The sequence below is a fragment of the Polistes fuscatus genome, unplaced genomic scaffold, assembly GCF_010416935.1.
Source record: "Polistes fuscatus isolate 324 unplaced genomic scaffold, CU_Pfus_HIC Scaffold17, whole genome shotgun sequence".
Classification (NCBI taxonomy): domain Eukaryota; kingdom Metazoa; phylum Arthropoda; class Insecta; order Hymenoptera; family Vespidae; genus Polistes; species Polistes fuscatus.
In genome coordinates this window covers 1,502,377-1,521,364 of record NW_025113075.1, presented here as the reverse complement: position 1 = coordinate 1,521,364, position 18,988 = coordinate 1,502,377, and the positions used below count along the sequence as shown (strand labels likewise).

The 18,988-nt window shown below is 30.4% G+C and overlaps 1 protein-coding gene across 1 annotated transcript in view; it reads right to left on the bottom strand.

Moving 5' to 3' along the window:
* The window catches only part of LOC122515243 (lachesin-like), a 121,876-nt gene that overhangs the window by 60,267 nt on the left and 42,621 nt on the right, over positions 1-18,988 (bottom strand). Inside the window, exon 2 of the mRNA XM_043632519.1 lies at positions 11,918-11,978. The gene's annotated coding sequence lies outside the window, so the exon portion shown is untranslated. The remainder of the gene's footprint in view (positions 1-11,917; positions 11,979-18,988) is intronic.

The window sequence follows — 18,988 nt, the reverse complement described above, 5'->3', positions numbered from 1 at the left end:
TATTATACGTATTTGTTCTATCGTTTTCAAATATATGAATAATTAATGTTGATTAAATTCTAATGATTAAATGTTACATCGAATGAAATAATTCGTAAATAAAAAATATTATTTGATCGCGAGTGCACGACGGAGATGTTTTCCTGTTTCTTTTTTTAACATGATCTCTTTTTCATCCTACCATCTTCGAATCACAGCTGACGTAGTCGAGAACCGCAAAATTTTTCTTTCCTTTTTCTATCTTGCGTTTTTTTTTTTTATTTTTTCGTTTGTTCGTTCTCTTTTGTTCTTTAGATAATAGTGTTTGGAAGGGTTTGAAACGCCTCGATGAATAAACCAAGTCTTTTCGATTTTCCTTCACCTCTCTCTATTCTATATCGTTTAAAAATTATATTTCAAACTTTTTCCTCTTCTTCTTCTTCTTCTTCTTCTTCCTTTCGAAGTTTATTTTAAATTCTATTAAAATATAATATTATAAAAAAAGAAGATAAAGGTTATAAACAACTCGATTGGACCGATTCATAGACATTAAATCAATCGAAACTAATTTAACATCCGACCTCTTCTTCGTTAAAATATCTAAATATATTCCTCTTTAGGAAAAATAAACAATTAATTATATTCTTATTAAAACATTAATTTAAACTTTAAACTTAACGAAAAACTTTAAAAAACATATATTAAATAATAAATTGAAAAGAAAAACAAATAAACCTAACTAAACTATAAAATACACTTCGAAATATAATAAAAATAAAAAGGAAGACAAAATATAAGAGATAGTAAAGTTGAGAGTTTGAATTCGAGTGAGGTTTTTCCGAGAGGAAAATCAGTATCGATGTAAGGGCCAAACACGTGTTTCCTAATCCTTTCGAGGAAGGCCAGCAAACAAGCAACCAAGCAACCAAGCAAACCAAGCTTTCACCCTTTCCCTTCAAGCTCCTTGGCTTCAGCAATCTGACTCGAGAACTCCAGTCACAACGTTTCCTCCTTCTTCTAGTTAAAAGGGTATGTACATATATATATATATGCTTGTATATGTGTGTATGTTTAAGAGAGAGAGCGAGAGGAAACTAATCCGTGCCACTCTGAAAGCTTCTCTCTCTCTCTCTCTCTCTCTCTCTCTCTTTCTCTCTCTCATTCCCACGAAAACGTGCTTTTCAGGTTACTCGAGTTCTCGCGTGCAAACCAGCAGCAGCACGTGTATGACGTAGTCCCTCTTGAGTTCTAAAACCATTATCGTTACGTTTCCGGACTTGAGTTTGACTACTGGTTACCTGATTCATACATTTCATTTTTTATTAGCGAAAAGTTTCATCTTAATAATGAATGAAATCATTGTTATATTAATATAATTGAAAGAGTGATATTATTCAAAGGAATTTTGATCGAATGAATGTTTGTTGATCCTTATAATGGGTTTATTTCACAAATATTTAGGTATCATGATTTTTGTTTAGTTAGTAATAAGTATGAGTCTTTTAGTATTTTATATTAAATATTTTGTATTAGCGTCGGTAATTAAAAAAAATGATAAATTATACGGGAATTGTTAAGAAAATAATGTTTTTCGTATCATAGATGAAATAATTGACGAGATATGACAAATTAGAATAAAACATTCGTTCCATTGATTATAAAATACTTGTGTAATAGTAAATGTAAATTAGTTTATTCGACAGGATACAGGATACCTTAATGATTCCCCTATTGGTTACTCGTTTAGAATAATCTATCGAGTTTTGTTGGAGTAAACTGTTATAAGAGTAGGGAGGAGGAGGCTTCAGAGTTTAGGGATATTGGGGTATTGAGTTTTAGGGTTGGAAACGTTCGATCGATGTCATTTCGCGGAGGGTTAATCATAGGGTGGTAAAGGAATTGGTCTAGGAAGTCTAGGTTGCATCGTCCCGGTGCGAAAGTTGGACAGCTAGTTTCGACTAAAGGAAGTCAATCCGGGTACCTAACGAGGCCATCTAAGACATCGGGAATACGTTGTTGGTTGCACTTACGTTGCTTGGAATTTAGTTGGCCTCGAATAAGAACTTAAGATATCCCCACTCATCTTCTTAGTTTCCATCTTCTAGAAAGCACAGATTACCGAGAAACGAGAAAACGAAGATTCGATACCCGAAAAGCCCCAACGCGAATCCGTCGAATTACCGAACGTTCGAGAAAACTAACCCAACTGTACTCTGACTTTTCTTTTTCTTTTTTTCTTTTTATTTTATTTTATTTTATCCTCGCGATTCGACAAAACTTTTCTCTTTTATCTTCCCTTTCAATTAGAGATCGAAGTCGTTTAAAAAAATCTTACAGGAATTTTTCCGAGTAATTTGAATTCTCAAAGAAATCATTGAGTGGGAGACGGTTAGATAAGAGAAAAGAGGACAAAAAGAAAAAGAAGACAGAAGACACGGAAAAATAACATCGAATAGGTTCGATAGTTTGCCACGTATCCCAGTAGCAAAGCCTCTTCGAGGGTTTATTATTATTTGTTAGACGACAGAATCCGTATGTGGACTCTGTAGGATGGTTTCGTAAAAAGGGGTGGGTTATTCTAGGGTGGTTAGGTAACGGAGAAGAGAAGGTTTTCTCTCTCCCAGGAGGAAAAGCATCCCCTTTTTGATATCGAGTAATCCTCAATGAAAAGGTACGGACACACATCAGAGATTTTTTCTCCCTTTTAAGATACATATCCTTATCTTTGTTTATTCAACCTAATCGTGGTCAATGGAAAAGAACCTTAAAAGATTTTCTCCTTTATCTTTTTTCTTTTTTTTCCTTTTTCTATATTTCCGTACGTTTTTTCTTTTCTTTTTTTTTCTTTTTCTTTTCCCTTTATTATATTCCTCGATCGTTTGTTTTTCAGTATTACAAAATAACACGACAGCTTGTTTATCGTTACTTCGATCGATCGATCGATTTTTATCGATATCGTGTTTTTGAACTTCTATGTTTTCCTTTATTAAGTGGGAGAGGGGGGGTGTTATTTTTTTTAATTTTTTATTCTCGTGGTTTGTTGCAACAACTGGTAGAGAAAAAGAGAGAGTGAGTTCAATTCGAATACGCGTGCGTGTGGGTGTGTGCATGTGTGTTGTTTCGAAACTAATTGAAAAAGGAACGAACAGTGTCAACCCCTTTAATATGACACATTTATTTTCTCCTTTTTTTTATTGGATATCGAAAATATTTTGACGATCGATAAATATAGATTTTATATCAAAAATATATGTATATGTATTTTTGTTTTTTTCTTTGTTATTTGTTTAAGTGCAATAAATGCATATTGTCAACATAAGTCTTGATAAGATATCTGATGTTTAATTTATTTGAAAATAACATTAAAAATCAACAAATTACGCTCTACTGTAATCGATCTAACTCTTGTAATATTAAAATTCAATGAAAATTCTATGAAAAATAAGAAAATAAAAATCTTTTAATATTACTTTTTATCGATTACAATATTATAATAAATTTATCAATAATATCAACAAACAAAATATCGAATTATAATCGTTATTATTATTATCGATTCTTATAAAGAAGCATTAAAATGTCAGCACCCCCATGGGTTAATGGGTTATTACGCGAGTAATTCCACGTTTATTTCATTCGCGTTGTCATCTTGCAAAAACTCACGGGGTTTTCTCATTTCTGTCAACGGCAAGTAAAGAAATTACTTGGAAAGTAATAGGAAATTTCTTTAGAAAAGATAGAAAAATAGTATTCGGTAGGAAAGCGAAAGAAAAAAAGGAAAAGAAAAATATACATAGTGGAAAAAAAGTAACGTGAAATAAGAGAGTTAAAAAGACAAAACAATGCACGCATGTTTCAACGTTATCAAAGGATGTTATTTACGTCGTAAAATCTGCTACGCTCGTTTACTATTTCTTCTTTTTATCCATTCCCTTTTTCTCTCTCTCTTTCCTCTTATTTTTTTCAAATTCTTTTTATTGTTTCTCCGAGAATGTTATGAATTATTTGTCTACGTTATGCCGAGTGAGTATGCAAAGAGAGAGAGAGAGAGAAAGAGATAACCGTAATCGTTCTCACGCCAGGCATCTTTTTATCATAACAAACCTAAACAATTCTTCTTCTTTTTTATTTTTTTATTCTTTTTTTTATTTATTTATCTCCTCTTTACTCTCCACTCTTTCTTTTTATTATTTTATTTATTGTTCTATTGCAAGTAGTAGTAGTAGATAGCAGAGTTTGTTTTATTACCGTAAACAAGCTTTTACAAATATTATCTTTTTCTTTGGAATTAAATGTAACAATACTTAGGATTTATGGGACGATTAATTATTAATGTAAATATCAAACAAAATAATAGTTTATATATATATTTTCATTTCCTTTTTTTTGTTTGTTTTAATTTCAAACACGTGAATTAAATTGGATTCGTTTAAGAAACAATATTAATAAAAATTTAATCTTGATATCGATCGGTCGATTTATTTAAACAATTGATAACTTTGGTTAAATTTATACAAAGTTATATAACATTTATATATCCACGCATATTTACTCTTGAAATTTGGAGGGATCTACGAGGGGTCGCGAAACGTTTAATAAAATCGCCGGTGAGTTAGCAGAGTCCATTTAAGCCGAGACAACGAATTACCGGAAAGCCCGGAGATAGTATTGACCGCAGGACGACAACGAAATAACGTTCGAGCTCGTTCGATCGGCCCTTTTCAATGCGCACACACGCGCAAAGTATTTTTTTATTTTCCTTTTTCTTTTTCATTAATAAATATATCGAAGCAACAATAAGACAATTAACGCGATTAAAACGACGCTCGTGGAACATTTCGATGCTCGAGTTGCGAAAACAACCGTAACACCCCGTCGCATTTTTAATTAACGCGAAAACGTTCAAACGTTAAACGTAATTTTCGGTGTTATAATAATCACGTAAGGAAAAATAATCATCGTTTAATTAATGAAAAACTTTAAGGCACGTTCCAGCATAGAAATCATTCCGAATTTCTTTTTATTATTAAATTATAACAAATTAAAATGGTCAATTTTAATTGAAATACGATCCTTAAAATACGCGTGGGCGGTTATATAAATTATTTCAATCGTTTCAAAAATTTCTATAATATCATAATGATATTATTATTTTACATTCGATCATTGAATTTTGTTTCGTCCAATACGAGTGGATTATAATATTTCGTAGAACTTTTTTTATTTCCTTGAACGTAAAGGGAATCGAATTAACGATTTAACGTAAAGTTAAACCGAAATTTATCTAAAGTTAATTAACGACGAATAGGTATCTAATGAATTTAAGTATGCGTCTACGATCGTGTATGTGTGTATGCGTGTATGTCTCTCTGCGCGTGTGTATGCGTTTTACTTCATATTTCGCAGATTATAAATTGACCGTAGGAATGGATTCATATACATATACATATACATATATATGTATTACTAAATCTCACTTATACAACCAACCCATATCTTTTTCTATGGATTCATCGATAAATCAGCCTTTAAGCGAGCCCTTTTGAATGGTTTTTTCTTTTTTTTTTCTTTCTTTCTTTCCTTCTGCAATTTTTTTCGCGGCCAACGAACGTTATCGGACGAAAATTAATGCTGGTCAGAATGAAAAAAAAGCAAAGAATTATAAAGAGAGAGAGAGAGAGAGAGAGAAGTGGTACGAGCAAGGAGAAGAATCAATGAATTGAATTTCATACTATTTTCTGACGTTTCGAATCATACCGATATCTCGGTTTGAAGTACGAATAAACCTCTGCCCACGGCTCCCCGTCAGATTAGAACGAACAATTTTGATCGTTCTATTTTAAAAAAAAAATGTCTGCTGAAAATTCAATGCCATCGAATTTTCGTGGATGTGATTTTTGTACGATTTTATTATTTGTTCTTTTCTTTTTTTTTTTATTATCTCTCTGCTTTCAAGGACTCAATCGAATAATAAAAATTTTCTTATATCTAACACGAGTAATAACATTTTCGTACAATTGTCGTTTCTCTTCGAAAAAATAAAGAAACAGAATTCCAATAATAAAAAGAAGAAGAAGAAGAAAAAAAGAGAAGACAAAATTGAAGTCGTAACTGCATTCAAATCTGCGAAAGAAACGGTGTAAGATACTTCAACGTAAAATAAAAAAGAAGAAGAAGTAGAAGAAGAAGAAGAAAGAAAGAAAGAAAGAAAGAACTATAGGACCGAAGGTAAGTCTTAAAAGCATGTGCATTGAACGTTTTAGAAAAAGTGAATAAAAAAAGGGAAAAGATAGAAACAAAAAATGGAGAAAACGAAAAAAAAATAAATTCGATTTCCCGATGTTCGAGGTCGTAGTACAGGGAGAGGAGAGAAGAGTCGAAAAATATCGGTGAAAATATATGAGACTACTACCGGAAGAGAAGAATTCTTCCTCGTTGCTCGTCGATCTCGGTTATATTGGTGCTACGTCGAACAGCTTGGCTTTTCCTTTGCAAAATGAAACCCGTTTCCTTTGACCTCGCACAACCTCCTCCTTTTTCCTTCTTTTCCACCCACTCTTTTCCTTCTCTTACGTCTCTTTCTTTCTTTCTTTCTTTCTTTCTATCTCTCACTTTATATATATATATGGGATGATTTACGCAACACGGATTTATCTTAATACCAGAACTATCCGTTCTGTCAAATTTATTAAAGAATTTCTTTTTTTTCTGTACCCTTATTTACGTTCTATTTAAAAAAATAATATTTGAAATCATCGTTATTATCAATATGAAAAAAAAGAAAAAAAAAACGGAGAGAAAAAAAAAGAAAAGAAAAGTGTTTTAGTATAAATTTATTCGTGTATCTTACTGTTCAATTTATATATGTATAAAGAAATAAGAAATTGAAGTATAGTAAGTAAGAAAGATATACGAATAATATTGAATACATTTGGTAGACTAGTTGCCAAAGTATAATACATATATATATATAATTTTGTATATTAATTTTGTATATATGTATATTATAATTTTTATATTATAATTTTTATATTATAATTTGTATATTATAATTTTGTATATATGTATAATTGTATATAATCGTCGAAATATATATATATGGGATGATTTACGCAACACGGATTTATCTTAATACCAGAACTATCCGTTCTGTCAAATTTATTAAAGAATTTCTTTTTTCTTTCTTTTTTGTTCTCTACCCTTCTTTACGTTCTATTTAAAAAATAATATTTGAACTCATCGTTATTGTCAATAGGGAAAAAAAAGAAAAAAAACGGGAGAAAAGAAAAGAAAAGTGTTTTAGTATAAATTTATTCGTGTATCTTATTGTTCAATTTATTAATATATGGGTATAAAGAAATAAGAAATTGAAGTATAGTAAGTACGAAAGATATACGAATAATATTGAATACATTTGGTAGATTAGTTGCCAAAGTATAATACATATATATATAAATATAATATATTAGATATATATATATATGTATATGTATATGTATATGTATATGTATATGTATGTATATCGTTTAACTGGAAAATATTCGTAGCCCTGACATTTATATTCTCGTATATTACCAACACTTCACCCTCTCATAGTTGCTTCCCCCTTTCCAAGTATAAAATTTCCAACCCCATCCTGGACTTCGTATAACGATCTTAATCGAGACTATGCGAACGGAAGTGCGGAGGTAACCTAGATTTCTCTCTCTCTCTCTCTCTCTCTTTCTGTAATTTACGACCTGTTTCCACCTAGCCGATCATCTTCCTTTTACGATGAAACACTAACGTCTATGGGATGAATATATTCTATGAGATGCACACAACATCAGTTATTAAAAATCTATTTTTCATTTACCGCATACACGAATTTCACATTTTATTAAACACGCGTTTATATTATACTATAGAATTATTATTTACAAATAAGAATAACAAAAAAAAAAAACTAAAATAGAAACTATTCATCGAATTTATTAAAAAACGCGAAGTAACAATCATCGAAATCAAATAAAATATCAATATAATACCTAAATTTGTCATAAGTAAAAACAGAAGATATTAAAAATTGATTTGAAGAAATTAAGGGAGAGGGCAAATGAAATTTGTATTCTTTCCGAAATCCTAGGGATAATAGAAGAAGAGAAAAAGGGAAAGAATGCTAAAAAGAACAATTGGATCCGAATGAGAATCGGAATGGAAATGGGAGAGAGGGTGCGTAAAGTGGGAGGTGCGGGGAGAGGGGGGTAACGAAAGGAAAGAAAGAGAGAGAAGAAAATACTTGCAAGAACAAAAAAAATAATTGAACGAGTAATAGACAGTAATTGAGTGTAACGGCAAATAACCCAAAAAAAGACACAGTGAGAGCGAGGGAGAGGGGGAGGGAGGGTGGAAAACTCGTACGGAACTTTTAATTCGGTCATTAAGTCGAATGAGAACTACCAGCGTATATGTTCATGCATATGTATGTGTATATGTGTATATATGTGCATAAGGTTTCCACGATTTAACTGAACTATACAATTTATCGCTGACGCGTTACACACACACACACACATATATATAAATATATATATATATATATATATATATATAGAAATTTGTATATAACGTATGTAAAAAAAAAAGAACTGTGATACACGCATACACTCTCATATATACGGAACATATAATAGAAGAACCATATCCTAGCATATCGTCTATGAGATCCTTTCGAAAGAATTAAATTTTCGCATTATATATATATATTTCCTAGAAACTTTTTCCTGATCTTAGAAAAAAAAATAAAAAAGAAAAAGAAATGAAAGAACTATCTCTATCTCACGAATATCTGCTGGCACATTTCTAATCGAATTTCACTTACACAATCGATACGCGTTATAATACTTCGTGATACTTTGTAGAAAATGAAGAAAATAAATAAGGAGTAAGTGTTTTACGCGTGTTTTATTCTTTCGGTATCGTACTATCGAAAAGTTTTCTTATACTTTGGATGATAAATTTGATTTTTATTACTTTGAAAAAGTTAATAAATATGTTTTTGCGTTTATTTATATTTTCTAGAATAATCGATTATTTAAACAAATTTAATCGAACGCTTAGAAACTAATTCACTAGAATGTAGTTAAGTTTACAGACGAAACGGTTTTACGCGAGAAATATGAAGAGTTGTATTTGTGTTTACGTGCGTGTATGTGTGTGCATGTGAGTAACATCGAACATTCTAAGTGCATTAATGTGTTCATTCTTGTACCGAATTAAATAACAATGAGTACTAAATTCAGAATCGTAAGAGAAAGAGAGAAAGAGAAAGAGGGGGGTGAAGAGGGGGAGGAAGAGATGGATACCAAGAACACGTATTTACATGAGTGTATTATTCGTATGTAGATTTCATATGAGAATATATGTTGGTATGTAATGTATGTAATGTATGTAATGTATGTATGTTTAGATGTACATATGTTTTGTATATACTTGCATGTGAATTTGTAGCACGCATGTAAAGATATGGATGTATATAGCGAATATGTATCTTTGCCGAATATGCAGACGCTCGTGATATTACAAGCTGGAGGAATCAAATTTCCGTTACTTCGATCCAGGGTTTGGTTTGATCCTATCACCTTACTGACATCTACAATACCATAGTTTACGTATCTACGGGGGTGTTGCTTTTTCAATTATTTCACGTGAAATATATTTATGAAAGATTTATTTGATTATTTCATATGGGAAGTAATGTGAACATCTTATCGCGACATTTAAATATTATTAAAACGAATCGAGTTATTTGACGATGATTTTAAATTCATTTTTTATTTTATACGCGAGATTTTTATATCAAAAAAATATATGGACTCAGGCCAATTGTATTTTGATTATTTTATATTTTAGTTTGAATTTATTTATTGTAAGACGTTTCATTTTATTCGCAAATTTGATTCCAACAACGTACTGTAAGATCAAATATATGCCTGAGTGTGTGTGTGTGTAAATCCCTTTTAAAAAACGTAAAATATGACATTCGCTTTATCGATTCTAATCGATCTGTCATTTTAATTACTTCCTTTGAAAATTCATCATCGTTTCCAGATAGAAAAATATCCGTTATGGGAAAAAGAGTTAACAGGTGAGTTTGGAAAATTGCTTCGTCATACGGACGAGGAAAAATCATTTTCTATTAACGACGCGTTGAGAATTAATACAGAGAAAATAAAGACCGTAAGGAATAATCGGAAAATATCATTTGATGTCCCTTAAAGCTTTTCAATTCGCGTAAATGAAAATTATATTTTCAAATATTAAAAACACAATCATACAAACAATAATGCCAACGTGTGGGTAGTAAATCGGTGATCCCTTCAACAAATTAAAATTCTTCGAAAGATTTGCCACAACGCGAGATTCGCGCGTGTATTTCTTTTTTTTTAATAATATTATATTTAACAATTCGTTAAACGTACGCGTCAGTATAACAAATATTTTTATTAATAGAAAAAATTATCGCTAGAGTAGAAAATATTATAAAATAAAAAAAGAAAAATTGAAAAATATATATTATAATTACAATAATAAAATAATAATAATAATAATAATAATACGTGAGTTAAAAATGAAAGAATATTAAAATGAATTCTCGAACGGAAAGAATAGGCGGAAAAAAAGAAGAAAAAGAAAAAGAAAAAACCAAGGTAAAAGCAAATCGATAAAAATGTGCAGATTGAAAGGTAAACAGCACTTGCAATGCTATTCGTAAATCGAGTTGCATGCATCGTAAAAGACACAATAGGACATTGCGTATATGTGAATGCATGCATGTATATATATATATATATATCTACATATGTATATATCCTACAAATTCCGATAGTTTCTGTACCGTAAACGTGACTGCCAGTACAATCACGGATGCACGACCCGTTGCGATACTAGTTTCCAAAGCTCACAGCTTTCTCTCATTCTCTTTCTCTTTGTACTGTCATACTACCCTCCCTCCTTCCCTACGTCCCCACCCTCAACCCCTTCATCCTATTTCAACCACCTCTTTCTTTCTCTTTTCTTTTTTTACTTTATACCGATTTATCCTCCTTATCGCGAGAAAACATACAACGTTTCAACATTTCATGCTTCGCAATTGCTTCTTTGTTTCTTTTTTTCTTTTGTTTTGAGAAAGATTTTATGCAGCTCAATTTTGTAAGAAAGAGAAATTTTTATCGACTTATTTAATTATTTACGTTATATATATCTAAATTAATTTTTTGTTTGTCACGTATAATGTGTTCTCAATTTTTTAGTATTATACTTTAAATACCTCGTTGTTTTTTTTTGTTTTGTTTATTAATTTATTTTGTTCAGAATATCTATTGTAATCGTTGTCATGATAAGAAAAAAAAGGAAAAAATAAAGAAAATCGAAAGATTTTTATTTCATCGTATAATTATAATAAACTTTTACTTGTTGCATCTGACTCGCTTATTGTAAATCGAATAGTTTCCTTTTATCGGAATACTTTCTACGCTTTGGTCGGAAATTGGATTCGGAAATCGCAAGTTGTTGTAGAGAAAATGATAGTAGAAGAAACAGTGTAATAAAAAAGTTGATGCGAATCGAGGAATATCGGAAGATAATCCTTGCAAAAATCGAGTACTATTATAATATACTATTATAACATAATAAATAACATACTTTAATATACTTTAATCATCGAATATAAATTTCTTCAAATTATATTCTCTAACGCGTGTAGAAAATAAAATCTACATTGTACTACGTAAAATATGGAACACATAAAATTAAGACGAATCGGTTGACTGAAACAAATTTTCAATTAAATTAAATTCCAATTATTATTATTATAGAAATTTTGAAAAACAAATACAATAAAAAATGATTTCTTATCTTCTTTAAAAATTCTTATTTTAATAAACGAATACGTAAATACCTTGTGTACCTTCGTTGAAAAGTCGATCTCGTATCTTGGGCCTTGAAAATATTCTTCGGCCCTGAAAATAAACGAAATCAAAATTAACCGAAAATCAAAATTCGTTACGTAAAGTTATTTATTATTACAACGATATCAAACATATATTTATTCTGCATGGCGTCGAAAGATAACAATATAATAGTATATTCGTAATAATGACAATGTATTAAATAAAAAAGAAAAAAAAAGGAAAGTAATCCTAAAATAAAAAACGAAATCTTTGGTTTCAAAACAATTACAAAAATAGAAAAAACAGAATAATCAAAAAACACGACGTTCAAAATGTACAAAGTCCAATCATTATAACATTAAATAAGAATTTAACAATCACTTAGACAGAATTCAAAATCACCCTTTATGGAAAGAAAAGAGAGAAAGAAAAAGAGAGAGAAAGAGAGAGAGCAACTTGTCCTGCTAAAGAACGTAAGCAGTGTCGGAAGGAATGAGAAGAAGGAAAAAATATGGGGGAGAAAGTTGGTTGAAAGACAGGGACAGAAATACACACAGGAAAAACGGATAAAAAGGAAGAAAGAGAATGCAGGAACCGGCCGGAGAATGACACGGACAGAGTACTGCAATTTCGTGCAATACCACCGGAATACCGGGCGTTTCGGGAATGCGGATCAGCATTTTCCAGCCTCTCTTCTTCTTCTTCTTCTTCTTCTTCTTCTTCTTCTTCTTTCTCCTCTCCTTTCTCTTTCTTTCTTTATTTCATTCTATTTCCTTTCTCTATTTTTCTACTTTACCAGCAAGCTAGATGTCTTACGAGCACCTTTTCTTTTTTCGCAAGACTCTCCCCTCTCTCTCTCTCTCTCTTACTTTCTGTTTTTTTTTTTTTTCTCTTTCCACTACCCTCGGGAACGTTCGTTTCGCATTCTTTTATCGTTTCCTTACGTCGCATGAAACAAGCTAGCAAGTAGAATCGTAGAATATATCTAAGCTAAAACCCGTTTAGTATTTATTCCCTCCCCCCCCCAAACGATTTTCCTCTCGTAAGGAGTTTCTTCACAGAGTTAAACAAACAGAGTCGAATTTTCCTCTCTTTCCTTTTCTTTTCTTTTCTTTTTTATTTTTATTTTATTTTATTTTACTTTCGTCGATCGAGAGAGAAGAGTTACACAAGATTAATGTGACAACATTCGTTTTGTACAATCCCTTACCCCCATCAATCTACTACATTCTTATTGAATACCACGTTACCGTGTTTCTACAATTCGAATTGAAATTCAAATGATCAATGTGATTTAGAATTTTCAATCTATCCTAAGTATTATACGTTTTATAACGATTTCAATTATGTTTATTTCAATATCATCGTTTCACGAATGTTTTCGACAATACACGCGTGTAGAAAAAAAAAAAAAAAACAAAAAAACATTGCAAAATGCATTATCGTTTATCAACGATAGTTCGAACTCGAAAGTCCTGACAATAGGAATATTATTTCATAAAGTTAATTTACGGAGTTCGATATAAGTATGATAATATGAATTAATGGGAATTAATTTCAATTTTTAATTAATTTCGAAATAAAAGTATCTCTCGTTCTCTCTCTCCCACACACACACACACACACTGTTACGTTCGACGATTATAAAACATTCTAAAGAAAAAAAAAGAAAATAAGGAAAGAGTATAAGACAGAAGGGGGGTGGGGATGGTGGTGATGGTGGTTTGGGTACTAAAAGAATTTTTTCAGACGGAAAAATCGTTCGTTGCTCGATGAAGAACAAGTTTTTCCCGATCGACTTACCTTCTCCTAAATTTTCTATTTCATTCTTCATCCTTTTTTGTTTTTTCCTTTCTTTTCTGAACTACCCCTTCATCCAAGGCGCATTTTTCTCACGATTCTCGCGCCTCTCTCTCTCTCTCTCTTTCGAAAACGCGTTCAGGAATTGAAACGCTTCGTTCGGTTTCCGAACAAACGAAACTTTCTCACGAAAAACTTTTCACCTATTCGTCGAAGGGTGGTGGTGGTGGTGGATAAAGGGTGGAGGAAAAGAAAAAGAAAAGAAGAAGAAGAAGAGGAAGGGAAGGGAAAGGGTTGGGGTATAAAGGGGTGAAAGGGGTGAAAGGGGGGGTAAGAGGAAGGAGTAGCAACGAGATGAGGAATTCGTAGGAGCAAACGGGGCCGCATCGAAATAATATCAGCGGCAAGCGCGTCGATAATTCGCAAACTATGCGAGCAGTAAGAGGAGAGAGTGAGAGGGTGAGTGAGGGGGTGAGAGGGGCAGAGATTGTTCAATGGCTTCCTGAACGACCATTGTCCGAAGGAATATCCGGAGCTCCGGTGTATATCCATCGGCTGGCTGCTCGAACGCCTCGAGGAATTCTCAATAATCCGAAGGTTAGTACCTACGATGGAGAAACCTTCCTAACGAGTATCAAAGTTTTCTAATGGGACATGAAATAACACGCTTATTTAACGCTACATCTTATTATATGCTTTTTTTTTTATTTTCAAATTTTTGTTAATTTTTATTTTCGGTTCTTTTTATCTCGGGTTATCGAAGATGTCGTCTACTGTGTTTGTATTAATTTGCATTATACAAAAGAATTAAGTGTATGATCCTTGTCAAAAAATGTTGAAGTTTAGATACGATTGATGGGTCATTGATAAAAAATTAAATATCTAATTATAACACTGTGATACATTATTTTCAAACTAATGTGGTACAGTTATTTGATGAATTATTGATGAAAGATTCATTTAGAATGGTACATGCATTTTATTATAATTTTTTTAAAATAGTCTGTTGAGTGCAGCAAATCGCGGATGAGAAAAATGCACCACTGTGTACGTGTTATTAAATATCTAATTATAACACTGTGATACATTATTGTTCAACTAATGTGGTACATGTTATTTGATTGAATTATTGATGAAAGATTCATTTAGAATGGTACATGCATTTTATTATAATTTTTTAAAATAGTCTGTTGAGTGCAGCAAATCGTGGATGAGAAAATAATGCACCACTGTGTACGTATTAATCTAGTTGCATTATAAAGAAGAATAAAGTGTATGATCCTTGTCAAAAAATGTTGAAGTTTAGATACGATTGATTGGTCATTGATAAAAAATTAAATATCAAATTATAACAGTGTAATACATTATTTTCAAACTAAGGTGGTACATGTTATTTGATTGAATTATCGATGAAAGATTCATTTAGAATGGTACATGCATTTTATTATAACTTTTTAGAATAGTCTGTTGAGTAATCAAAGATGTGCAACAGCAAGTCGAGGATGAGAAAATAATGCACCACTGTGTACGTGTTAATCTAGTTGCATTATAAAGAAGAATAAAGTGTATTATGCTTGTTAAAAAATGTTGAAGTTTAAATATGATTAATTGGTCATTGATAAAAAATTAAATATCAAATTATAACAGTGTAATACATTATTTTCAAACTAAGGTGGTACATGTTATTTGATTGAATTATCGATGAAAGATTCATTTAGAATGGTACATGCATTTTATTATAACTTTTTAGAATAATCTATTGAGTGCAGCAAATCGAGGATGAGAAAATAATGCACCACTGTGTATGTTTTAACACGTTTGCATCATAAGAATGCTTTTTTAACGATGCACCATTGTTTAATGTACGTTTATTCGAATAATTTGTAAAAATATAGATAAGATCAAGTGTAAGCTACGACGGTTGAAACGAAACTGAAGAATAACAACAAAGAAAAGCTAAACCAATGTTATAAACAACCTGGAGGGAAGATAACGATCAATCATAATAACAACGTCTTTGGCTTGTGTTACGCGTGCTCGGTAACGTTACCGTGTAGTACAAAAAAGTACGTACGAACATAAATACTATTTCTAACACAGTCACGTGTTATTTTTCTGTTTCTTTTTTTTGTTTTTTCGTTAACAAAGTACACGAAGTAAAAGATTATTCTTTACGTCATACACATTTTTTTTATATGTTTCATCGAAATATTTTCTATTAAATGCTGTTACGTTTGTATAAAACAAAATTTTTTATTTAATTATTAAACACAATCGTGCGATATTATTTTAATATTTTTTCTTTTTTTCACAATATTATATTTTCTAATTATCGTTAATAATTTATGAAATAATGGTCAAAGGATCGAATGATTTTAACGAAAGGATATTAATCTGATAGAAAAAAAGAAAATTGGATGCGTAAATTAATAATCGATAGAGGGGGTTTAATATCGATTGATATAATCTATCGAAACTTTTTCAACATATCTGCATAACAATTCATTAAAACAATTGAACTTTTTCGAATGGCAGAACTTTCACGGGAAGGTGGAATACTTCGAACTGATATTATCGCGATGTGTAAAATACTTTTATCTCGACGTGTAATACAGTTATCTGACAAAAAATATTCCCCTAACGAGGAATACCTAATTCAAAATTGTTAAATCTATGCGACTTTAGCCGGAATTTCATCGAGCTAATTCCATTTCGCTTTTTATTATCTTTATCTCTCTCTCTCTCTCTCTCTTTTACTTAACGAGCTTTAAGAATTCTTAAAATATTCAATAAAAATCCTTTCCCTCGCGCCCTAACCCTTCCCCCATTTTACGTCCCCGTCCACCCCCCCCCCTCGTAACCTTTTCTTCATTTTCTTCTCATCGCGTTGTTCGTTATTCTTTCCAACGCGCTTTTTTCATTATTAAATATTCGAACACCTCCGAGAATTTTTTCACGAAGCTTCGAACTACGATTCGTTCTTATTATCATTCGGCTGGGCGATTAAAAATAAAAAGAAGAGAAGAAAAAAAATATAGAAGAAGATATTCATTCGATTTAGAGTATTATCTTCTTTCCTATCCTTTTTTTCTCTCATTTTTTTCCTTTTTTATCTTAGGAATAATTTGACCAATTTTTCGAAATACTTTTTTTATCTTTTTTTTTCGATTTTAGCGTTAATTAACTATCCATGAACGATTTAAATATTATTCGATAAAATTTGAACAATTTTTGTTCCCTTACTTCGTGACACTTTTTTTTTTACGTGCCAATTATTATTATTATTTTTATTAATTATATTATGAAAATCTGTATGCTTATATCGATTTGAACGAATTATTTCTATTTGTAATTGTTAAAGAATATAAATAAAAAGGGATGTAAAAAAAAAATGAAAAAACTAAAGGGATAGATAGAAGGAGAGAGAAAAAAAATTTTATACAGTGTGTTCTATACTGTTCCGGGACACTAGAAGATACAAATTCAGGGCATCGGTACATTGAGAAAGTCTTTCTCTTTCTTTCATCCTATTCCTTTTCTAAGATCGAAATAAAGTTTCTCGAATCTAAAGGAACGGAACATTCTCAAAGCAACTCTCGTGAAAAAAAAAGAAGAAGAAGAAGGAGAAGGAGAAGATAGAGAGAGAGCGAGAGAGGGAAAATACAGAAAGAAACAAAAATGGAATTGAAGAATTTCATTTCTATCAAAAAGTTAGAATGAGAAAACGCTTTTTTTATAATGGTACGGATGATTATTACGTAAAATGCGTTTCAACAAAATGCATCGTGCACTTCGTTGGAAAATAATCTAAAAGAAAAGAAAAAGAAAAAGAAAAAGAAAAAGAAAAAAAAACAGATGCAGGAACAAATATATTAAACGTAGAGATATTCTTTTGATAAATAAATTCTCGGTTTGTATATACACCGAGATTAAATATTATAAAATAAAATCAAATCAAAAATGAAAGTACTAAGTAAAGGAAAAAAGTATCCGGTAAATGTAAATACGTAGAAGAAGAGAAAAGAAAGATGAGAGAAAAAGATACAATAATATGGATTAATATAAAATTAAATACACACGCGTCTCTTTGTTTTTTTCGATCGATCATATTTATATATAATAATCTTCATTCTCTTTTAAATAAATAAATAAATAAATAAATAAATAAATAAATAAATAAATAAATAAATAAATAATATATAATAATATAAATATAACATATAATATATAAATATTAATTATTAATATAATATATAAATATAAATTTAATAATATAATAAATATAAATTAAATAAATATATATAATTATATAATAAATTAAATAAATAAATATAAATAAAAATTTAATAAAATAATAAATATAAATTTAATTAATATTATATAAATATATAAATTTAATAACGACGAGTAATACACGAGGATCCGATGTTGTTTTAAAAAAGAAAATGACATAAAATAAATAAAAATAAATGAGAGAAAATATAAATAGAATATAAGATAGAATTAAAAATGATGAAAAAGGGGAGAAGGGGAAGAGGGGGATTGAAATATGACGGAACGTAATATTTGAATATAGAAGTTAGAAAAGTGAGTTTAAATAAAAGTTAGAAATGTGGTTTTGAAGTAGGAAGAGAACCACCGAGGGATGCTGGTCGTTGCCTATGATGGTTTTCTCTCTACTTTTGGATCGAAATAAAATGTTTGATATACAAAGTGAAACGAACTGAGGTGTCACGAGAGACCGGACATTTTGGTCACATCGGAAACTCCTAACTTTATGTTTCTCTACGACTTTTCTCTCGTGTAATCCTCACGAGATAAAGAGGGAGAAAGAAAGAGATAAAGAAAAAAGGTACAAATAGAAATAAAAGAAATAAAAGGATGCTATGCGATAGAGAAATAAAAAAAACGAAAGATATGGGCCAACATCGCTTAAAGTCTATCGTAAATTATTGTTCTCAACAAAATTTATATTAGAAAATTAATATATGTAATTAATTTTGAAACTTTGAAGAAAGAAATACATTTCAAAAATCGATCAGAAATTATTTTAATATTATTATCGTTAAGAGAAATCAGGAACAATTAGTATGACTGATTTTTGTTAACAAAATTAGATTATTCAAATTCTACTATTAAATAATTCTAAATTAATCAATACAAAATATTCAATATACTCGTCTTACACTGTCATCTCAGTCATATTAAATTCTATTATTAAATAATTTAAAATATACGAATATAAATGTTATTAATACAAAATATAAAGTAACGAACAG